The 19,704-nt window shown below is 41.4% G+C and overlaps 1 pseudogene; it reads left to right on the forward strand.

Annotated features, from left to right (window-relative positions):
- The first annotated feature begins 17,471 nt into the window (after nucleotides 1-17,471).
- LOC134209870 (uncharacterized) lies at nucleotides 17,472-18,776 on the forward strand (annotated as a pseudogene).
- Nucleotides 18,777-19,704: the final 928 nt, after the last annotated feature.

Below are 19,704 nucleotides of genomic sequence, written 5' to 3' on the forward strand. Positions count from 1 at the left end.
TTGTACAGTACATTCTAAATACTCACGCTCCTCTAATGCGAACGTGTACTATACACATGTGGAAGTGTTGGCTTGAGAAATGGATTGCGAGTGATTTGACTATGCGTCCAATTTGGGAATCTCAAGCTCGTTCAGTAGCCGCTAGGTTGCGATGGCCGACGGAGGTCCTTCGTAGCTTAGTTGGTTAAAGCACCAGTCTAGCGTACTGTATGGTCATGGGTTCGAGTCCCATCGAAGGGAAAGTGGTTACCTACAATACATTTTCCAAATCAATATCTTCAACATAACGTACATATTCACATATGAGTTTTCACAACATTGTAAATGAAATTAATGTTTCAGAGTAAAGTATTAAAGCACAGTAGCATTCCAGGATTATCTACCAGATCACAAATTCAAATATTCCCTATACATGCTCAAATTTCCCATACAATATTACTGATTTGACTGTGAATACATGAGATGGGGTTGGGAGGGTGCATCAGGGCATCAATGAAGTTACAACCAGTACTGGTGATCGTCATGTGAAATCGAAAACAGTTGCATTTTCATTTAAAGAGATCCAATGAAAATGTAGGGGGCTCCCGGTCACCTGTCACATTTCAAGCAGTCATTATGGGAATGTTGCTTTGTTTTGAAATGTAAAATTTCAAATAGTTTGAATAAATCTGTGCAAATAAAGATGACTAGTCGATTAAATGATTATATTCTTCCTGATTTTAGAGTTAAAGAAATATTATTGAAGGGATAACAGCCTGTTTACAGTAGTTTGATGCGCTTTCATGGAATAAAAATCTGTGAAAATGTGGCGGGATTCCTTCCATTGTTTATGTTTTCTTTGAATGAAAATGAAAATCTCAGTACTGAGTTACAATGAGGACAATGAAGTGGTAGCCAATCGGAATCAAGGGCGGAAAGTATTAGTCGTTCGTGTCTATTAATTGTATCTTCAACAGTTGAGTCAATTCAGTGTCAACGCGCCATTTTTCAAACAATTACCCGTGGAAAGCTTGACAATTATTACGAATTTCATTGTTATATTTGTTGGATCATTCGGCTGGAAGGAGATTTTCATTTTCACGTGTGTTCCGTGTCTTTGCATACAGGTCCACCATTTTTGGCCCTCCATACAACAATATGTTGAATTCAAAATTATATTGAAATTTGACCTGACTGTTAAGTGGAAACGCATGCAAACCAAGACTCCAGCTAGGATGATGCCTAACTACATACTAAATAGCCCTTGGTCAGCCCTTGCTTGGGTCAGCAGCCTATTATATAAAATTCCATTATGGGCAAATTTATGTTTCTCCCCCGTAGAATCGGGACGAATCACTTCATTAGGCAAAACAAATCGTCTTTTATTACCTCCGATAGGCGTGTAAACAACTCGTTGACACAACTTTTTCTCGCATAATTAAGCCCCATTGTTGGCACGTGGTTAACGATCAAACACCCCAAGCCTATTGTCTATTTTACCAACAATTTCCCACCACGTGCCAACAGGTGCATCTATAAAGAGCCACACGATCGTGTAATGGCGTCGGCGTGAAGCGGGGGAGCACGTTGGCTAGAAAATAGAGCTCATCGTGCTGGTTTTGCATTCTAAACTGGGCAATTAAGCCGACCAGCTTCAACTATGCCTCGTGGTCAGAGGCAATAAAGATCATTCGTTTCGCGTGCACGCTTCGCCCGTGCATCACGTGTGAGAACGGAAAGGTGTGCGGATGTAGGCGCACGGACAGGGGCAAGCCTTGATGAGTGATTTGTGTGCACTATTCAAGCTTAGGCGGGAAGCAATTTTCCAATTTTGAAAATTTCGCGGCGCTCACCGCCTGGCCCAAAACGCTGATCGCCAGCAGAGGCACTTTTAATTCAAGGCGATTCTCGGAATGAAACCATGAAATTTTGTATCATAATGGCGATGCACAGTGGGGGGTCTTTCAAATAAATACAGGATAGAAGATATGATGCATTCTTAACTCAAACAAACAAACGTAGCAGCTGGAATATTTTTCGCTTAATTATTCTGTCACCATCTTGCGAATATATTGTACGAAACAATTTTTTTGTACGACATCATCGATAGAACTAGCGTCTTTTTAAAATGTCAAACACGAAGGTTCACAATGCTTGCGCCTCTGCTGGTTTTATAACGTAAAATCGTACAAATTCAAAAGGAACTTCAATACTATTTGTAGAAGGAATTCGAGCGCATAGAGAAATCAAAGTGGTTTTCTAAAAAAATTATAATAAATCAATAAGAAACGTGATTTTATCGGGTTTCTTCTCAAATAGGTTAAGATTTTTGGGCATTTTTTTCCACTTTAATTATACCTGTCTTTCATTGAACGCCCGGCTGCTGTGCGTCTCCAGTCTGATTCCCTTGCCCGGAGCACGCCGTTTCCGTAGAACCTTCCCCAAGACAAGATCTTTTTAATCGGCATAGTTCTGTCTACTTTCCGAGTGCGGGAGATCATCCATCTCTTCGGGTGAAATCTGTCTGAAAATTTTAGATAATTTCCTATCATTTCACCGCGTGCAGATATCATTTTCGATGCGCACAGACGCTCGCATCGCTTGCAGACTTTTTGTCGTTTTTCCTCTTTTTTTTGCAGCGTTCCGTTTCTCCCCTCAGCTCGAAGCGTCTTCGATTGCCGTAGCTGCTGGATGCTCCGCCGGAACCTATCATTAACATAAACGATTTCAATCCGAAAAATACACTTAATTGCACCTCTGGAAATCGCCTAAATTCAAAGCGTTTCCAAAATGTGTGGGATGAAGTGATTCCCCATCTTATCACCCGGGCTGGAGATCCCCCACGGCCACATGGAGCTGCTCTGGTGCCCAATTTCCGAGAGGAGCACCTTCTTCGCAAAGGCCGACCAGTGAGATAAATATACATAATTTTCAAATGATATCAAATTACACATTTTTACGAATTGGAAATGTAACTGTACGATTATCACCGAGACTGGACCTTACAAACGGAGTGAGGCTTCTGGAGGCGAGTGGGAGGGATGCATAAAGCGGAGCGAAATAGTTTGTATAACAACCCAACATAAAAAGAGGAGAACAACTTCACTTAATCTCATCCATCATCACTGTCTGTTTGTTCGGCATTTGGCACTTTCCGAGAAATTGTTCAAAATGTTTCGCTGTTCATAGCCTTAACAAAATTTGGCTGCTCAATTTCCATCGGTCCGCAACATTATTATCGTTATTTCCGTAGAAGGAATCGAGTGCGTTTGCATATGCATCTGCAATGATATCATAGCTGTAATTGCACAACATCTGGATTGCCTATGGTTGATAATAATGATGTATGCACCCAACAAGCGAAAAATTAATTTTCAAACTCTTCTGTATAATAATTTTGCAAAGCCATGCCTTAGCAAACAACCCATGCAGAATTGCTCATTTTTTTTACAGCTCTTACAGTTCTAAGTGTTTGTTATGCTAGTTCGCAATAAATTGGTGATTTTAAACCATCATTCTATTATTGTAAAGTGAAAATATATAAAAAAAAATCTTTGTAGGTACCAAATTTTCGCGAAATTAGGTTAAATTTTAAAAATTTTAAACCCTCAATTAAGTTATGATGATTCCTTAAAATTGAGTTTCAATAACTCATCAAGGAGCTCGTATATGAAAGTATATATTAGATATTGTAGTTTTTTATCGCATTCGTATATGATTACTTATGATTACTTATAAAAATAGCCCAAATATGATTACTATCGTATGTAATACCTGCATATGGAATATTTACGATTGTGTTAAAACAAATCTTAAAATGATATAAACAATATCCGCTTAATCTGATTGAATCGCAAATATCGTATATGCACATACGAGTAGTCATAAAAATCGTATACGGATGTGCGTTGTACGTAAATAGTTTTTACTTCTGCGCGTTGACCAAAGTCCACTGTATCTCAGCGATAAAATAAATTTCATTTCTACTTACTTCAATTTATCCGATGTGATTTAATTCCATTGCATACATACTGTTATTTAATTCCGTTCTATGAATCCTGCCGATTTGAAACTAAACCTCTACCCCGAAACCGAAAAAACAACTAACCCTCTAACAAATGAAAATAACTCAGTACTGGTGGTAAACACGGCGAAATGTTGATGTTGACATTTCATCATCGTTTATATGTGAGCAGAATCGTTCAGAATGCTGCGTAATCGTTTTATGCATGAATATTATCGGAACAATTACAAAAAGTTTCCATATAAGACTTAAGCTACATTTGTACGTACAACAACATAGTACTTGAATCGTATAAACGTGAAAGACATCGTATACTGTAATATCGTAGTCTACACTGGAGTTTCATCTAGATCATAACAAAAAGTTGCTGCTTTTCAACAGCTGCTGTTTAGCATATCGGTAGAGCATTAGCCTTTAGATCCAAAGGTCAAATGTTCGAGACATGGACTCAAGTCCAGGGTCTGTGTCATTTGGCATAAAGTCATTTAGCTTAACGGTCATTTGGCATAAAGGTCATTTGGCATAGTTTTAAACTGAAATAAAAGAATGGATCATTTGGCTTAACCGCTGCACTAGGCACGGTGGCTCCGGATCAGAGAAACGACTGGTATGACGGCGAATGTGAGCAGTTAGTTGAGGAGAAGAATGCAACATGGGCGAGATTGCTGCAACACCGCACGAGGGCGAACGAGGCACGATACAAACGGGCGCGGAACAGACAAAACTCGATTTTCCGGAGTAAAAAGCGCCAGCAGGAAGATCGAGACCGTGAAGAGACGGAGGAACTGTACCGCGCTAATAACGCACGAAAGTTCTATGAGAAGTTGAACCGTTCACGTAAGGGCCACGTGCCACAGCCCGATATGTGTAAGGACATAAACGGGAACCTTCTTACAAACGAGCGTTTGGTGATCCAAAGGTGGCGGCAGCACTACGAAGAGCACCTGAATGGCGATATGGCAGACAACGGTGGCGGTATGGTAATGAACCTAGGAGCACGCGCGCAGGACATGCGACTTCCGGTTCCGAATCTCCAGGAAATCCAGGAGGAGATCGGCTGGCTGAAAAACAACAAAGCCTCTGGAGTTGACCAACTACCAGGAGAGCTGTTTAAACACGGTGGTGAGGCACTGGCTAGAGCGCTGCACTGGGTGATTACCAAGGTTTGGGAGGATGAGGTCCTGCCGCAGGAGTGGATGGAAGGTGTCGTGTGTCCCATCTACAAAAAGGGCGATAAGCTGGATTGTAACAACTACCGCGCAATCACATTGCTGAACGCCGCTTACAAGGTACTCTCCCAAATTTTATGCCGCCAACTAACACCAATTGCAAGAGAGTTCGTATGGCAGTACCAGGCGGGATTTATGGGTGAACGCTCTACTACAGACCAGCTGTTCGCCATACGTCAGGTATTGCAGAAATGCCGCGAATACAACGTGCCCACACATCATCTATTTATCGACTTCAAAGCCGCATATGATACAATCTATCGGGACCAGCTATGGCAGCTAATGCACGAAAACGGATTTCCGAATAAACTGATACTGTTGATCAAGGCGACGATGGATCGGGTGATGTGCGTAGTTCGAGTTTCGGGGGCATTCTCGAGTTTCTTCGAAACGCGTAGAGGGTTACGGCAAGGTAATGGTCTTTCGTGTCTGCTATTCAACATCGCTTTGGAGGGAGTAATACGAAGGGCAGGGATTCACACGAGTGGTACGATTTTCACGAAGTCTGTTCAGTTATTTGGTTTCGCCGACGACATTGATATCATGGCACGTAACTTTGAGAGGATGGAGGAAGCCTACATCAGACTGAAAAGCAAAGCTAAACGGATTGGACTAGTCATCAACACGTCGAAGACGAAGTACATGATAGGAAGAGGCTCAAGAGAGGTCAATGTAAGCCACCCACCACGAGTTTCTATCGGTGGTGATGAAATCGAGGTGGTTGAAGAATTCGTGTACTTGGGCTCACTGGTGACCGCCGATAACGATACCAGCAGAGAAATTCGGAGACGCATAGTGGCTGGAAATCGTACGTACTTTGGACTCCGTAAGACGCTCCGATCGAATAGAGTTCGCCGCCGTACCAAACTGACTATCTACAAAACGCTTATAAGACCGGTAGTTCTCTACGGACACGAGGCCTGGACGATGCTCGTGGAGGACCAACGCGCACTGGGAGTTTTTGAAAGGAAAGTGCTGCGTACCATCTATGGTGGGGTGCAGATGGCGGACGGTACGTGGAGGAGGCGAATGAACCATGAGTAGCATCAGCTGTTGGGAGAACCATTCATCGACCAATCGGAAGACTGCGGTGGGCCGGGCACGTAGCCAGAATGTCGGACAGTAATCTGGTGAAAATGGTTCTGGACAGGGTTGGGAAAAATCAAATTTTCGAAAAATCGAGAATGATCAAACTCACCCGCGATTTTACTTTTAAATTATCAAGTGATTAAAACTCGCCAGCGATTAAGAATCGTTTGAAAATCGTATCTTGATTTGAAGCATTTACCGTTACATTTTGAACTCTTTTTCCTCATTAGCATGAAGCTATAATGCCAAATAGAAGATATAACGGGACTGTTAACAATTAGCTATTATTAGTGAAGATTAATGATTGAATGAAAATTCTGTGTTTATTATCGTTTGAGTACAAAATTTGAGAAGTTGTCGCCGGTGACAACTCGCCTACTGTTTTCACGTGAGAAGTTTTCACATGAAAATTGCAATCATGATCGTCTGATAATGATTAAGCACAACACTGGTTCTGGACAACGATCCGACGGGAACAAGAAGGCGAGGTGCACAGCGGGCAAGGTGGATCGATCAGGTGGAGGACGATTTGCGGACCCTCCGCAGACTGCGTGGTTGGCGAAGTGCAGCCATGGACCGAGCTGAATGGAGAAGACTTTTGTGTGCAGCACAGGCCACTCCGGTCTTAGTCTGATAATAAATAAATAAAATCATTTGGCATTACCTAACATTTGGCATAATTTGGAACTTTGAAGGGCAAGGTTGTTCGATATATTAGAACGAGGATATGTTCTGATAAATTTAAACTGATGGTAGACATTTTACTAAAGGACGGACCAATGAAGCAGCAGAATTACTTCCTGGGAAAAGATCACATCCATCAACCCAGGCAAACGGCTACTTGCAAAAAAGAAATCTCATTCCTCGTTGATTGGAGTCGGACAAACACCTACTTTTGAAGAAGGTATCAAAACCAACATTGCCTCAATTCAGACAAACGCCTACTTTCAAAGAAGCAATCACATCCACCATTGCCTTATTCTGAGAAAACTCCTGCTTTCAAAGAAGAGATTACAACCACCATTGCCATAATGTGGGGAAAGGCTTATATTTTAAAAAGGAAACGCATCCGCCTTTGTTATAATATGGTCAAACGCCTATTCTGTAAGAAGGGATCACTCTACCATTTCCTTAATCCGGGAAAACGCATAGTTTTAAAGAAGGGATAACATCCACAATTACCTTAACTCGGGCAAGGTTCTACTTTTAAAGAAGAAACCACATCCACCATTGCCTTAACCTGGACAAATGCATACTTTTAAAGAAGAAATCATATCCGTCATTGCCTTAACCTTCAGGGACTCGCATTGTTGTAAAAAGTACAAAACATTGAGTAAAAATGCGATATCTTTTTGTCAGTTGACCATTTTGCACCAAACCAGCTGTGTTCCCGTTGTAGCTCGTCAACGATACTCGGCTCTTGAGAAGGAAGTAAAACGCTCATGTCGACCGGGACAAGCGAGCGTGGGCAGACTCTCTACGAAGGAGAGAGAGCCGCAGCAACCGGGGACATTCGCCTCCTTCACGATAAGTCGCGACGCTTAAGCGAGGCGAAGATGAATGGAACGAAGTCTCTGAAAGACGCGAATGATCAGTTATTGACCGACCCAACTGACCAGCTGAAACGCTGGTTCGAGCACTTCGAGCAACTTTTTCAAGTGCCAGCCAGGCCACCACAACCTCGGCATGATCTGCCTAGGATCCGACGTATAACACGCCCCAATACCGAAGCTCCATCACTGCTAGAGATTCAAACAGCCATTTAAAGCATGAAATCAAATAAAGCCCCAGGGGTTGATTGCATATCAGCCGATATGCTCAAAGCTGACCCCATGACATCCGATCAACTACTGCATCGTTTATTTCGTAATATCTGGGACAACGCAACTTTCTCGGTCGACTGGATGCAAGGTATCTTAGTGAAGGTACCCAAAAATGGTGACCTGACTGTATGCGGTAACTGTCGAGTAGGGTGGCTCAAATTAGTATGGGAAAAACTTTTTTCAATTTTTTTGATGGGCCGCCCTCTTATTCGGTTCTATTTGATGCCCTGATGCTCTGGACAAAATTTCAGCCAAATCGGTCAACGTTTGGGCGGTGCTAAATTTGTTGGCAGTTTATATGCAAAAATGTATGCAGAAACATCCAAAAACAGTGAATTGCAGTTGGACGGCACAACTTACGATGAAGAACTATGATATTCATTCAGATCATGGAGAATTTAATACATAATGGTATGCTGAAAACCGCGAGAAGATTAGAGTTTGCCCGGCTAAGTTATTAGCATTTCTGTGAAGTGGGGCTTGAGCAAATTTCGTTTCTTTTACCTTTGAAAAGAAATAAATTCACCCCTACAACACTCCAGTAAAATGCTAATATCTTTGCCTAATAAACTCTAATTTTCTCGCGGTTTTCAGCATAACATTCTGTATTTTATTTTACAAGAACTGAATGAGTATTATGGTTCTTGATCGTAAATTGTGCCGTCCAACTGCAAATCACTGTTTTGGGATGTTTCTGCATACATTTTTCCATATAAACTTCCAACGAGTTTAGCACCGCCCAAACGTTGACCGATTTGGCTGAAATTTTGTCCAGAGCATCAGGGCATCAAATAGAACCGAATAAAAGGGCGGCCCATCAAAAAATTTGAAAAAGTGTTTTTTGAGCCACCCTACTGTCGAGGCATTATATTGCTGTGTACCGTTCTCAAAGTTCTATGCAAAATTATTCTAGCCCGGATTCAGGAGAAGATCGATGCGACTCTCCGGCGGCATCAGGCCGGATTCCGTGCTGGAAAATCCTGTGTGGACCATATTGTCACGCTCCGCATCATTCTGGAGGAGGTCAACGAATTCCAAGAGTCCCTTTACTTGGTATTCATTGACTACGAAAAAGCTTTCGACCGTCTCAATCACGAGAATATGTGGAGCGCCCTGAGACACAAGGGGGTTCCTGAGAAAATCAGCGGCCTCATCGAAGCACAGTACGAGGCCTTATCGTGTAAAGTGCAGCACAATGGAGTCTTGTTCGACCCTATCCGGGTCGTAGCTGATGTGAGCCAAGGATGCATTCTATCACCGTTACTGTTCCTCATCGTAATCAACGAGATTCTGGTAGATGCGATTGACTGTGAACCAAACCGCGGGCTGTTTTGGCAGCCTACAACCATGGAGCACCTAAACGACTTCGAATTGGCTGATGACGTTGCACTCCTCGCTCAACGGCACTCTGATATGCAGAATAAGCTCATCGGCCTTGCCGAGCGCTCCTCTTCGGCAGGCTAAGTCATCAACGTCAACAAAACCAAATCATTGGATGTAAACACGGTGACCTCTTCCAGTTTCACAGTAGCCGGGCAACCAGTGGAGAATGTTGAAGGCTTCCAAAGCTTGGTAGCCAAATGGCGTCAGACGGCAATACCAAGATCGACATAAGCGCACGGATCAAGGAAGTAAGGGCTACCTTTGCGAGTTTATGAAATATCTGGAAAAACAGGCAGATAAGTGAACGCACCAAAAAACGAAGTTTCAACTCTAACGTGAAATGTGTGCTGTTATACGCTAGCGAAACATGGTGTGTATCAGTGGAGAACACTCAACGGCTGCAGGTGTTCATCAACAAATGCCTGCGGTATATAATTCGGGCCTGGTGGCCTCACAACTGAATCTCAAGCAACGAGCTCCATCGTCTTTTTCACTAGAGGCCGATAGCTATGGAAATTCGGGATCGGAAGTGTGGCTGGGTCGGCCACACTCTACGTAGAGGTGGAAACGAAATCTGTAAAACCAGCGGGACATCGCAGCAGAGGCAGACCCAGAGGCTCATGGCGGTGAAGCCTCCATACAGAAATTAAAGAAGTCAACCGAAATCTAACCTGGCAACAGGTTAAAGCGATAGCTGGACAACGCTCAGGATGGAGATCTTTCAAGTCGGCCCTTTGCACCACCGGAGGTGTACAGGATTCATAAGTAAGTAAGTAAATGCGCACTTAGAGTTTTCGGAAGGAATTGCTGCGTACCATTTATTGTGGAGTGCAGATGACAGACGGTAAGTGGAGGAGGCGAATGAACCACGAGTTGCATCAGCTGGTTTGCGAAAACTGGAAGACTGCGGTCGGCCGGGCATGTAGTCCGAATGTTCGGTGAAATCCAGTAAAAATGGTTCTCGACAACATCCGACAAGAACAAAAAGGCGACGTGCGCAGCGAGCAAGGTGGATCGATCAAGTTGAGGTCGATTTGCGGACCTTCCGCAGACTGCGTAGTTGGCGACGTGCAGCCATGTACCGAGCTGAATGAAGAATACTTTTATACACAGGCTACTCCGGCCTTAGTCTGAAAATAAATAAATAAAAAGTGTTTTACTTTAGGTTTGTAAACTTCGAAAAAGCATATTAAAATATACAATTATTCGAACAGTTATTGTGCCGTAATCTGAAAAAGTTGACATATACGCCATTTTCCGAAAATTGGGTTAATGAGTAGTACACATTGAGCTTTTTATTAGAAAAGTGGAAAACCATGGTACATGGTTGTAATTTGGCGCATACGTAACTTTTCAGATTACGGCATTATTGACTTGCATCCTTGAAATGATGGTTTTATTTCATTATACCAACACCAACCAAAAGAACAAAATAATGATTGAGCTTCCGAAAATAAATCAATCTTTCCAATTGATATAGTGCTACTGACATACTGTTTCTGCACATCTATTAGGATACATCATCTCAATGGCCCGCAGTTTGGTTGATGGGCTTACGAAAATATGTTTTTCAGTTTATAATCACCAATTTCCCGACAGCTCAGTCCAGCTTAATCCACCGCTAATCGAACTAGCCTTAATTGCGGGATTACCACCACCAAGCATTCAAAATGTGATTAATTGTTCACTGCAATTATTGGGACGCTGACTGCCGTTGGCAGCCGGCGGCGCTGAAATTCCCCGCCCGTGGTTATATTCGGCAAGGAAACGGCTTGTACAAAACCTCTAACTGTTCAATATGGTAGGTACGCAAAAAACATCATCACAATGGATGTTGCAAATATGTAATTAGTAAAAAAAAGTTAAGTCGTATGCCGTTAATGCTGCTGCTGCTGTAATTATCGCTATTGATTTTCTTCTCCAAACTTAAAACCTGGAGAGAGTACCCAAACAGGTTCCCACCTAAAATTATTTAAATTGAATCGATTCGTTTTATTTTCGGGAGGTCACGTCTAAGCGTGATTGACCATATGTGTATTGTTTAAATTTGGATGAATCCATATTTGCGGAATTAATTCCTAACCAGTGATTACGCCTCTTAGTGATTCTGCTTTGAAGGTGAAAACATTATTTTTACGAGATTTTTTTACGAGGTCAGAGGTTTCCCGTAATGTGAGTGCTGCGTGCGGCGTCCGCGCTGATTAAACCGTTAGGGAAACTTCACATGGCTGCGGGGTCGGCTGTTCTGCCTGCTCTATCTCTCAATCAGCTAGCGCTTCCCGCAAGGCGGGCAAATTTTGAACGGTGGCGGTGTCGAGAATGTGGAATCTAGAGTGCGTCATGAAGATTTGCAATTTCGCGTTTACGTCAAATTGATTTGAACTGTTTCATAAAAGCGCGTGGCTATCTAGAAAACAGAAAGTTTTACTAACTTTTCAAAAACCTCATTATCAAGGAGAATATTATTGGAAAAATCACTTTTATTCAATTCACTATGTTGTAATTTTACTGTAATCAATCATAAAGAGGACACTAAAAAAATTATCACTTTTACTTCGGTATTCAAATGTTCACCTCACATTGATGTTGATGTTTTAGTTTTAGTTTAGTAAACATGTATTTTGCTTTTCTTATTTGCGTTTCATCAAATAAGAAAAGGAAAATATCACTGTTGAGGGAATTTGTTCACAACTCACATTAATTTGCAATGCGGAACTCATAGACCGATTCGAACATCTTTGATAGCGGATTCTCTTTGGCCACCAGCTTGAGCTTGAGCTTGATTGACTGCTCGTAGTTGCTACTCCATTATGACCGGATCAGCTGTTCTTGCACAGGGAACCAACAGATGTTTGCTTGGGACTAGCACACATCTTCAATGTACAAGTACTGGTGATCTCATTTGTTAGGTCATACTGGCGCCTGCCACTTCAGAATGCAAGTCAATGTAGGGAAGGGGGAGGAAATGATGATGCAATCACTCGCCCACTGCAAGCCGAATATACCTCTGCACTTGCCACGAGTTCATGCGGAATTTGTTGGAATTTCTGGGTTAGGTTGGAGAGGCAGAGGTCTGTCTTGGTAAACGAGCTGCCAATGTGATAGATAGGAGAAGGCAACTAATGGAATTTCTAATTGGATGTAGGAAATGAGCTCTATAGTTCATTTCCAATTCTAGCAGATTACTGTTAGAATACTCAAGTTGAAGGTATAGGAATAGTATTGGAAACGGTATGGAAGTCCATTTCCAGTTCTAGCGATTGCTAGAACATGAGAAATAAAGAGGAAGATACAAAGTAGGAGAATGGAACGGACCCTGGGATTGAACCCACGACCTCCTGCATATGAGGCAGAAGCAGTAGCCATATGACTACCAAGTCCGCTTCAATAGCGGATTCTCTTTGGCCACCAGCAAAAAAATAATATAAAAAATAATAGTGCAGAAGGACAGAATCTTCAGTAGGGTAAAATGACCAATAGTGGACCCCCTAGTCGTAGAATTCTGCACTTGCGGGTAATAGATGAGGGAATTTTCAACATATTCGCATCATGTAGTATCATATATATCCCCTGCACGATGTATTCAGAAACAATTAAGTACACTACAGATTTCGTTGAGATACGCATTTAAAATACTGACTGCATTCGTCAAATAGTAGACCCCCTGGGAATACATAATAGGAAATTGATTTCTTATAGTTGACCCTCTATTTGATTTTAAAGTTCCGTTTCCCTTTTATGGACTCCCAAAATATTTCGATAATGAAAACTTTCTTGTTTATTTTTCACTAACTGGTATGAAAACAAATATGCTGACGGCATTTCCAATGCATATATTAATATCGTTGCATATTCCAGAGTTAGGTTCTTTCGAAGGAATATTATAGACAAATTTCATATTAAGCTGTATGCCCAGGTGGTCCCCTATTTGTTAGGAGACCATAATTGGTCATTTTACTTTAATATTTGCAAGTTGTTTGTTGCTTTTGTCGCTAGTGAGCAAATGAAGATTTAATTTGTGAAATTCAGAGCAGAAACAAAGGTTGATTTTTTGTTGCGTCATGCTTTGATAACTACGTCGTTAGGGTTCTTATTAGGTGTGAGAGGTCTTTTTGTTATCTATTCTTCAATATCGCACAGGCTTATCAGCATTTCACTTTTAAGTCATGTTGAGTCATTGCTTATCGCGCCCATTATGTGCGGGTGAGAACCGAAGCTCCCCTTTTGCCGATTCACAGACGAAGACACCGCACTTCATCAGGAAGCCAATGAGAAGGTGGCGCTTGAACTAAGCTCTGGGAATAAGTAGCGGCGCCTTAAATAACGCTCCTGTTTGCATATCGACTGTCCCTTACAGTTCTGATCCGTTGTAGTCTCGGTAGCGGCTTTAGATCAGTCGCACAAATCGCTCCCGACGGATATTAATGCGGTGCATAATCTCCTAATCCAAAGTTTATTTTTCACTTCTACTAAAACGAACGAAACCGAAAGCCACCACCTGCGCCGCCACCGCCGCCACAAACGCTCCCGGTTCGGTTCAACGTTCTGCATTTACTCCTAGAATACGTTTCCTAGCGATAGCAGGAGCCGATGCAAACCGACCGAATCAACTTTTGCTGCGAAGTATTTTGGGCCCGGCACGTTTACGGTCAGGGCTTTCGAGAGCCGCACCCCTTGTCGCGTGATTTTTTGGAGACAAGACGATGCACGACTTGGATTAAATGGACCTCTGACGCGCGATTTTTGTGTGGAGGTTTTACCCGCGCAGCTGAATGATGATAAAGAAAGCACACAGTGTTTTGCCGGGATGGGAAATGTTGTGATTAAATTTAAATCCGATAATACTTTGGCTTGACTGTGCGATTTTGTTTGGCAGGGCTCCGTCAGCACCACCAGCCGAATAGAACCGAGACAGTTTGACGGACGGGAAAGCGTAGAGTACCTCGGAAAGCAAAGATAGCAAAAATACGCGCTCGGGCGTTGGATTTCCACTGCGACGGAAACACGCCTACACCTACGTTGAGCTCGCGCTAACGAGAAGGCAGCGGAAAGTGATTTCAATGCGTAGGTGGAAGGAAAATCGAACTGGGGTTTGTTGTGCGCTATTGGAGTGAAAACAACATTGCACTCAAGTTAGGTAATTACCGTTTATTGATTGACCGAGGCCGAAGTTTCCCGCGCAGTACGTTGAAGTCTGCCCGATCCGTAGCCACATGTCGTTATCTACGCAGTCTACGGAGACTGTTACGCCTTGTACTCGTCATTACTACAGAGAACCACCGGATTGTTGTCTGATATAGGCACTGCCTACATGCTCGGTCCACCACTCATCGCTCGAATATCGTGATGTGAAAGGTGCACCTTACCGTAGATAGTTCACAATATTTTTTTCGAAGGCACAAAGCTTAGTGCTCCATGAGCATTTTCGGTCTCGTGTTCGTGTGACTCCATCAGTCTAATGTACGTTGTGCGTATGGTCAACATCGTGCAAAGACAAACGATCGAAGGTTATTGCGAAGTCCAAAGGACGATTTTTAGTTACGTTTCCATTTTTTCTTGCTGGTATCGATTTTGGTGGTCACCAGTGAGACCAAGTACACTGACTGGTCGACCACCTTGATTACGCCATTACCGATTTAAACTCGTGGTCAGTGGTTTTTTAATCTTTATTTATGTATTTTTTTAATTCACAGATTAAGTTCAACACACGTGGTCATTGGCGATATTATCTTCTCTTAAGCCTTTTTCAATCACATATTTTGTTTTGATACTGGGTCATTATGCCGAATGGTTATTAGGCCAAATGGTCATTAGGCCGAATAAGTAGGAAGTTAGATGTAGTACTGTAGTACTGAGCAGTGAGAAGTGAGAAGTGGGAAGTGAGGAGTGAGAAGTTAGGAGTCAGAAGTGAGAAGTGTGAAATAAAAAGTTGGAAGTGAAAATTGAGCAGCAAAAGTAAGAAGTGAGATATGAGAAGCAAGTAGTGAGTAATTAAGAGATGAATGTGAAATGAGAAGTGAAAAGTGAAAAGTGAGAAGTGAGAAATGAGAAGTGAGAAGTAAGAAATGAGAAGAGAGAAGTGAGAAATGAAATAAGTAGAGAAAAGTGTAAAGTGACAAACGAAAAGTGAGAAGGGATGCATGAGAAGAGAAAAGTGAGAAAAAGGAAAGTGAGAAAGAGGGAAGTGTGAAATGGGAAGGCAGAAGTGAAAAGTAAGAAGAAAAATGAAAAAAATGGAATAAAAAAACATGGACGAGCTCGGTGGTGCAGTGGCTACCGCTTCTGCCTTATAGCCTAATAAGCAGGAGGTTCTGGGTTCAATTCCTGGCTCGTCCATTTCCTACTTTGTATTTCTATCTTAGTTCTTTCTGTGTTTCACGTTCTACCAAAACAATTTCTACTGTTATAACCTCCCACACAATCCCAAAACCTCCCGTGGCACCTATGAGAGGTCGTAGAGTTCTCTGCATCTTTCTTAAGTAGGTGCCCAACTAACTATCCTTCCTCAGCATTCGCAAGGACGTGGCCAGGACAGATCTCGACTATTGGAGAGTACATTGCTTCCATCTAAGAGATAGTGATTAGTCTCAAATTAATATCTGTGGTAACGGATGAAAGTGATACTACTCTCATACAATAGTCTTCGCTTGTGCCACCTACGAATTCGTGTGAAATACTCAATGCTGCTAATGCACAGGCCACTCCGGCTTTAGTCTGATAATAAATAAATAAAAGAGTAGTGAGAAGTAAGATGTAAGAAGTGATAAGTAAGAAGCTATGATTCAGAAATGAAAAGTGCGCAATAAGAAGTGAAAAGTGAGATGTGAGAAGTACATAGCGAGTAAGTTAAAAATGAGTGTGAAATGAGAAGTGAAAAGTGAAAAGTGAGAATTGAGAGGTGAGAAGAGAATAGTGAGAAGTGAGAAGTGAGTAATAAAAAATGAGAGAGAAGTGAGAAATGAGAAGTAAGTAGAGAAAAGTGTAAAGTAAGAAACGAGAAGTGAGAAGGGATGTATGAGAAAGAAGGAAGTGAGAAATGGGAAGACAGTAGTCAAAAGTGAGAAGAAAAACGAATAAAAAGAAGAAAAAATGGAAGAGAAAGAAGGATGAAAAAGAAGGAAGAAAGGAGATAAAAAGAAGAAGGAAGATGGAAGAAGGTAAAAAGTAGAAGGTAGAATGAAGAAGGAAGAAGGAAAATGGAACAAGGAAGAAGGAATAGATGGAAGGAAGAAGAAGGAACAATGATGAAGGAAGAAGGAATAAGGAAGAATGAAGTGGAAGAAGGAAGGAGGCACATGGATAAAGGAAAAACAAAAAAGATGGAAGAAGAAAGCCGAAAGAAGGAAGAAGGAAAAAATAAGAAGGGAAAAAGAAGAAGGATGAACAAAGAATGAAAAAGGAAGAAAGCATAAGAAAAAAAGAAGGAAGAAAGAAAAATAAGAAAGCAGGAAGAATGAAGAAAGAAGAAGAAAGTGGAAAGAAGGAAGTCGGAAGAAGGAAATTGGAAGAATAAAGTAGAAAGAATAAAGAAGGAAGAAAGTTGAAAAAAGAAGGAAGAAGGATAATGGAAGAAAAGTAGAAGAAGAAAGAATTAAGAAAGAGTAAAGAAGAAGGATGAAGGAAAAATTTAAAGTGAGAAAGAAAGATAAAATAAGTAAAGAGAAACGTAAAGAAGATAAAAGGAAGGAAATCTGGAAATTAATAAGGAAAACGAAAAAAAAAATGCAGAAATAAAAAATGATGGGAAAATCCATGTTTTTCTTCATGTTTTTTCATCATTTCTAATTTCTGCATTTTTTATCTCATCAAAAAGAAAAAAAATCAAGAAGGAGGGTCATTCCGTGTTTGACTACGGTCGAGTTAAGTCGCATCGGCGCAATCGGTCGATCGCAGTTAATTTATTGAGAGGTGTCCAATTACGCCCCCGGTCTTTCGGGTAAAAGTGATTACTCACTAAATTGGTAACGCGAATAAGCAACGCAAGTGTCTACCAAGAGTGCAAATTAAAAACCAACCAACGAGCAGAGCTTATTTGATGAACAGTTCTAATTTCCCCCGTATGGGGGAAAACTCCGGCGGTGTTGCCGGGGAAAAAAATATGGTAATGGAAAAGATGGAGGAGGGGAAAAGCTTCCATGGAGTGTCCCCAGTATTAGTGGAGAAAACAATCCAGAGCCACTGTGGGACAATAATTGCGGCAAAACAAACGAGAGAAGGAAAATATTTGTAACAGTGCGGAATGAAAGTCAGGCCAAAAACCTGGCTAAAATTGAAAAACTAGTGGACGGAATTACGGTGAAGATTTATGAATATAAATCATTGAACTCCTGCAAAGTGGTAGTGTTCTGCCGTGATGTGAAAAACGATACGGACGACGCAATTCGATGGCATGTTGTCAGATCAAGGCGTGATAAATGTAAAGCAAATTACGAAGGGCGCAGAGGACAATAAAATTCCTACCGGCATTTTCGTGATAACCGTGAAAGGAACCAGGCCACCCAAAGAATTCAAATTGGGTTACCTCCTCTTGCAGACAAGACCATGGTACCCTAACCCGCTAAGGTGTTTCAAGTGTCTTAAGTTTGGACATACTAGCATTAGCTACCCGGTCAAGGATAAAAAGTGCAATAGGTGCAGTGAAGTCTACCATGAAGAATGTGGCAACGTAGCAAAATGTATTAATTGTGGTGGAGGGCATTGTGCATTTTCCAAAGAGTGCCCAGTTCTGCAAAAAGACAAATCTATTACGAAAGTGAAAGTGGACAGAAACATTTCGTTTGGGGAAGTCAGAAACATTGTTTAATCAGAGAGCAAAACAACTTACTCAGATACAGTGATATCATCAGTTGAAGAAGATGTTAAAAAACTTACTAATGAAAACAAAGCCTACTTAGCTACGTCACCGAGCTAAATGAAGAGAAGAAAATGTATGCTGACACCTTGAAAACTAAAATGGAAGTACAATTCAAGACAAAGTTCATGCAATACAAAAAAGAATTGATCAAATGTTGCCAGGAAAATGAAAAAAAAATGACGAAAATACAAACAAAAATTGAGGAAATGCAGTAGACATTAGACTCAGTACACAACGCATACAAGAAAGAAAAACATAGAAGAAAAATAGCAAGCAAAAAGGCTGAAAAACTGAAAGAAGTTTGCAACAAGCTTGAAAACCTATTGAAATCATACCAACAAAAACAGCCCCCAAACACACAAGGAGTTCATTTCAGTCATTTAGACATTTACTGACTAGTTGCAGTTGTCAAATTGATTGACTCGACTTGAAGAAAATGATCGCATAGTATAAATAGTGTAAGCTGCGATCATTTTCTTCAAGTCGAGTCAAGTACGAGACACTGAAGACGGCCTTACTTTTGAGGTCGAAATACGTATCTGTCAAGATACAATTAAGTGGTGCAATTCAATGGGACTGTATTAACTCGTCTTATGACAAGTGATACTCCATCTGTTCACATGGTTGCATTGATGTGTTTCCCTTTTTCTTCCTAGGAGGTGAGAGCAAGGTGTTTTCACTTCTCAAACACTGTACAATGACATATCCGATAAGGGAACATCCATTACCTTCTGTTGGATCCCAAGCCACATCGGCATTCCCGGGAATGAAAAGGCCGATACTGAAGCCAAACGAGCCCTCGAGCTTAACACCATTATGCAAAAAATAGTTGATCACAAGGAAATTAAAACCATCATTAAAAGAAATATGATTAACAAATGGCAATTGGAATGGGAATCAACCTGAAATAACAAATTAAGAGAATGCAAAAATACCACTACACCATTTAGAGAGGCAACAGGAAATCGCAGAGAGGACGTTATACTAACCATACTACGAATTGGCCATACGCAATTAACGCATGCCTATCTACTAGAAAAAACAGATCCACCCAATTGAACAAAATGTAACCAAATTCTTACTGTCAAACACATTATAGTCAACTGTCCAGGATATGATGATGCTCGGGAAAAAATTGGGCTCCAACCAAACATGAGAGAGGCATTGGCCGACGACAGCCGCCAAGCAAAAAAAGTGCTATCGTTCCTCAAAGAAATCACGCTGATAGATGAAACATGACACACAACTACCCAACGGAAAACCTAATATAAAACAGTAGAAGTGTTGAAAAATTCAGTTCAACAAGTTCCACCAGTTTTACCA

Source organism: Armigeres subalbatus, chromosome 2 (assembly GCF_024139115.2).
Source record: "Armigeres subalbatus isolate Guangzhou_Male chromosome 2, GZ_Asu_2, whole genome shotgun sequence".
NCBI classification, from domain to species: Eukaryota; Metazoa; Arthropoda; class Insecta; order Diptera; family Culicidae; genus Armigeres; species Armigeres subalbatus.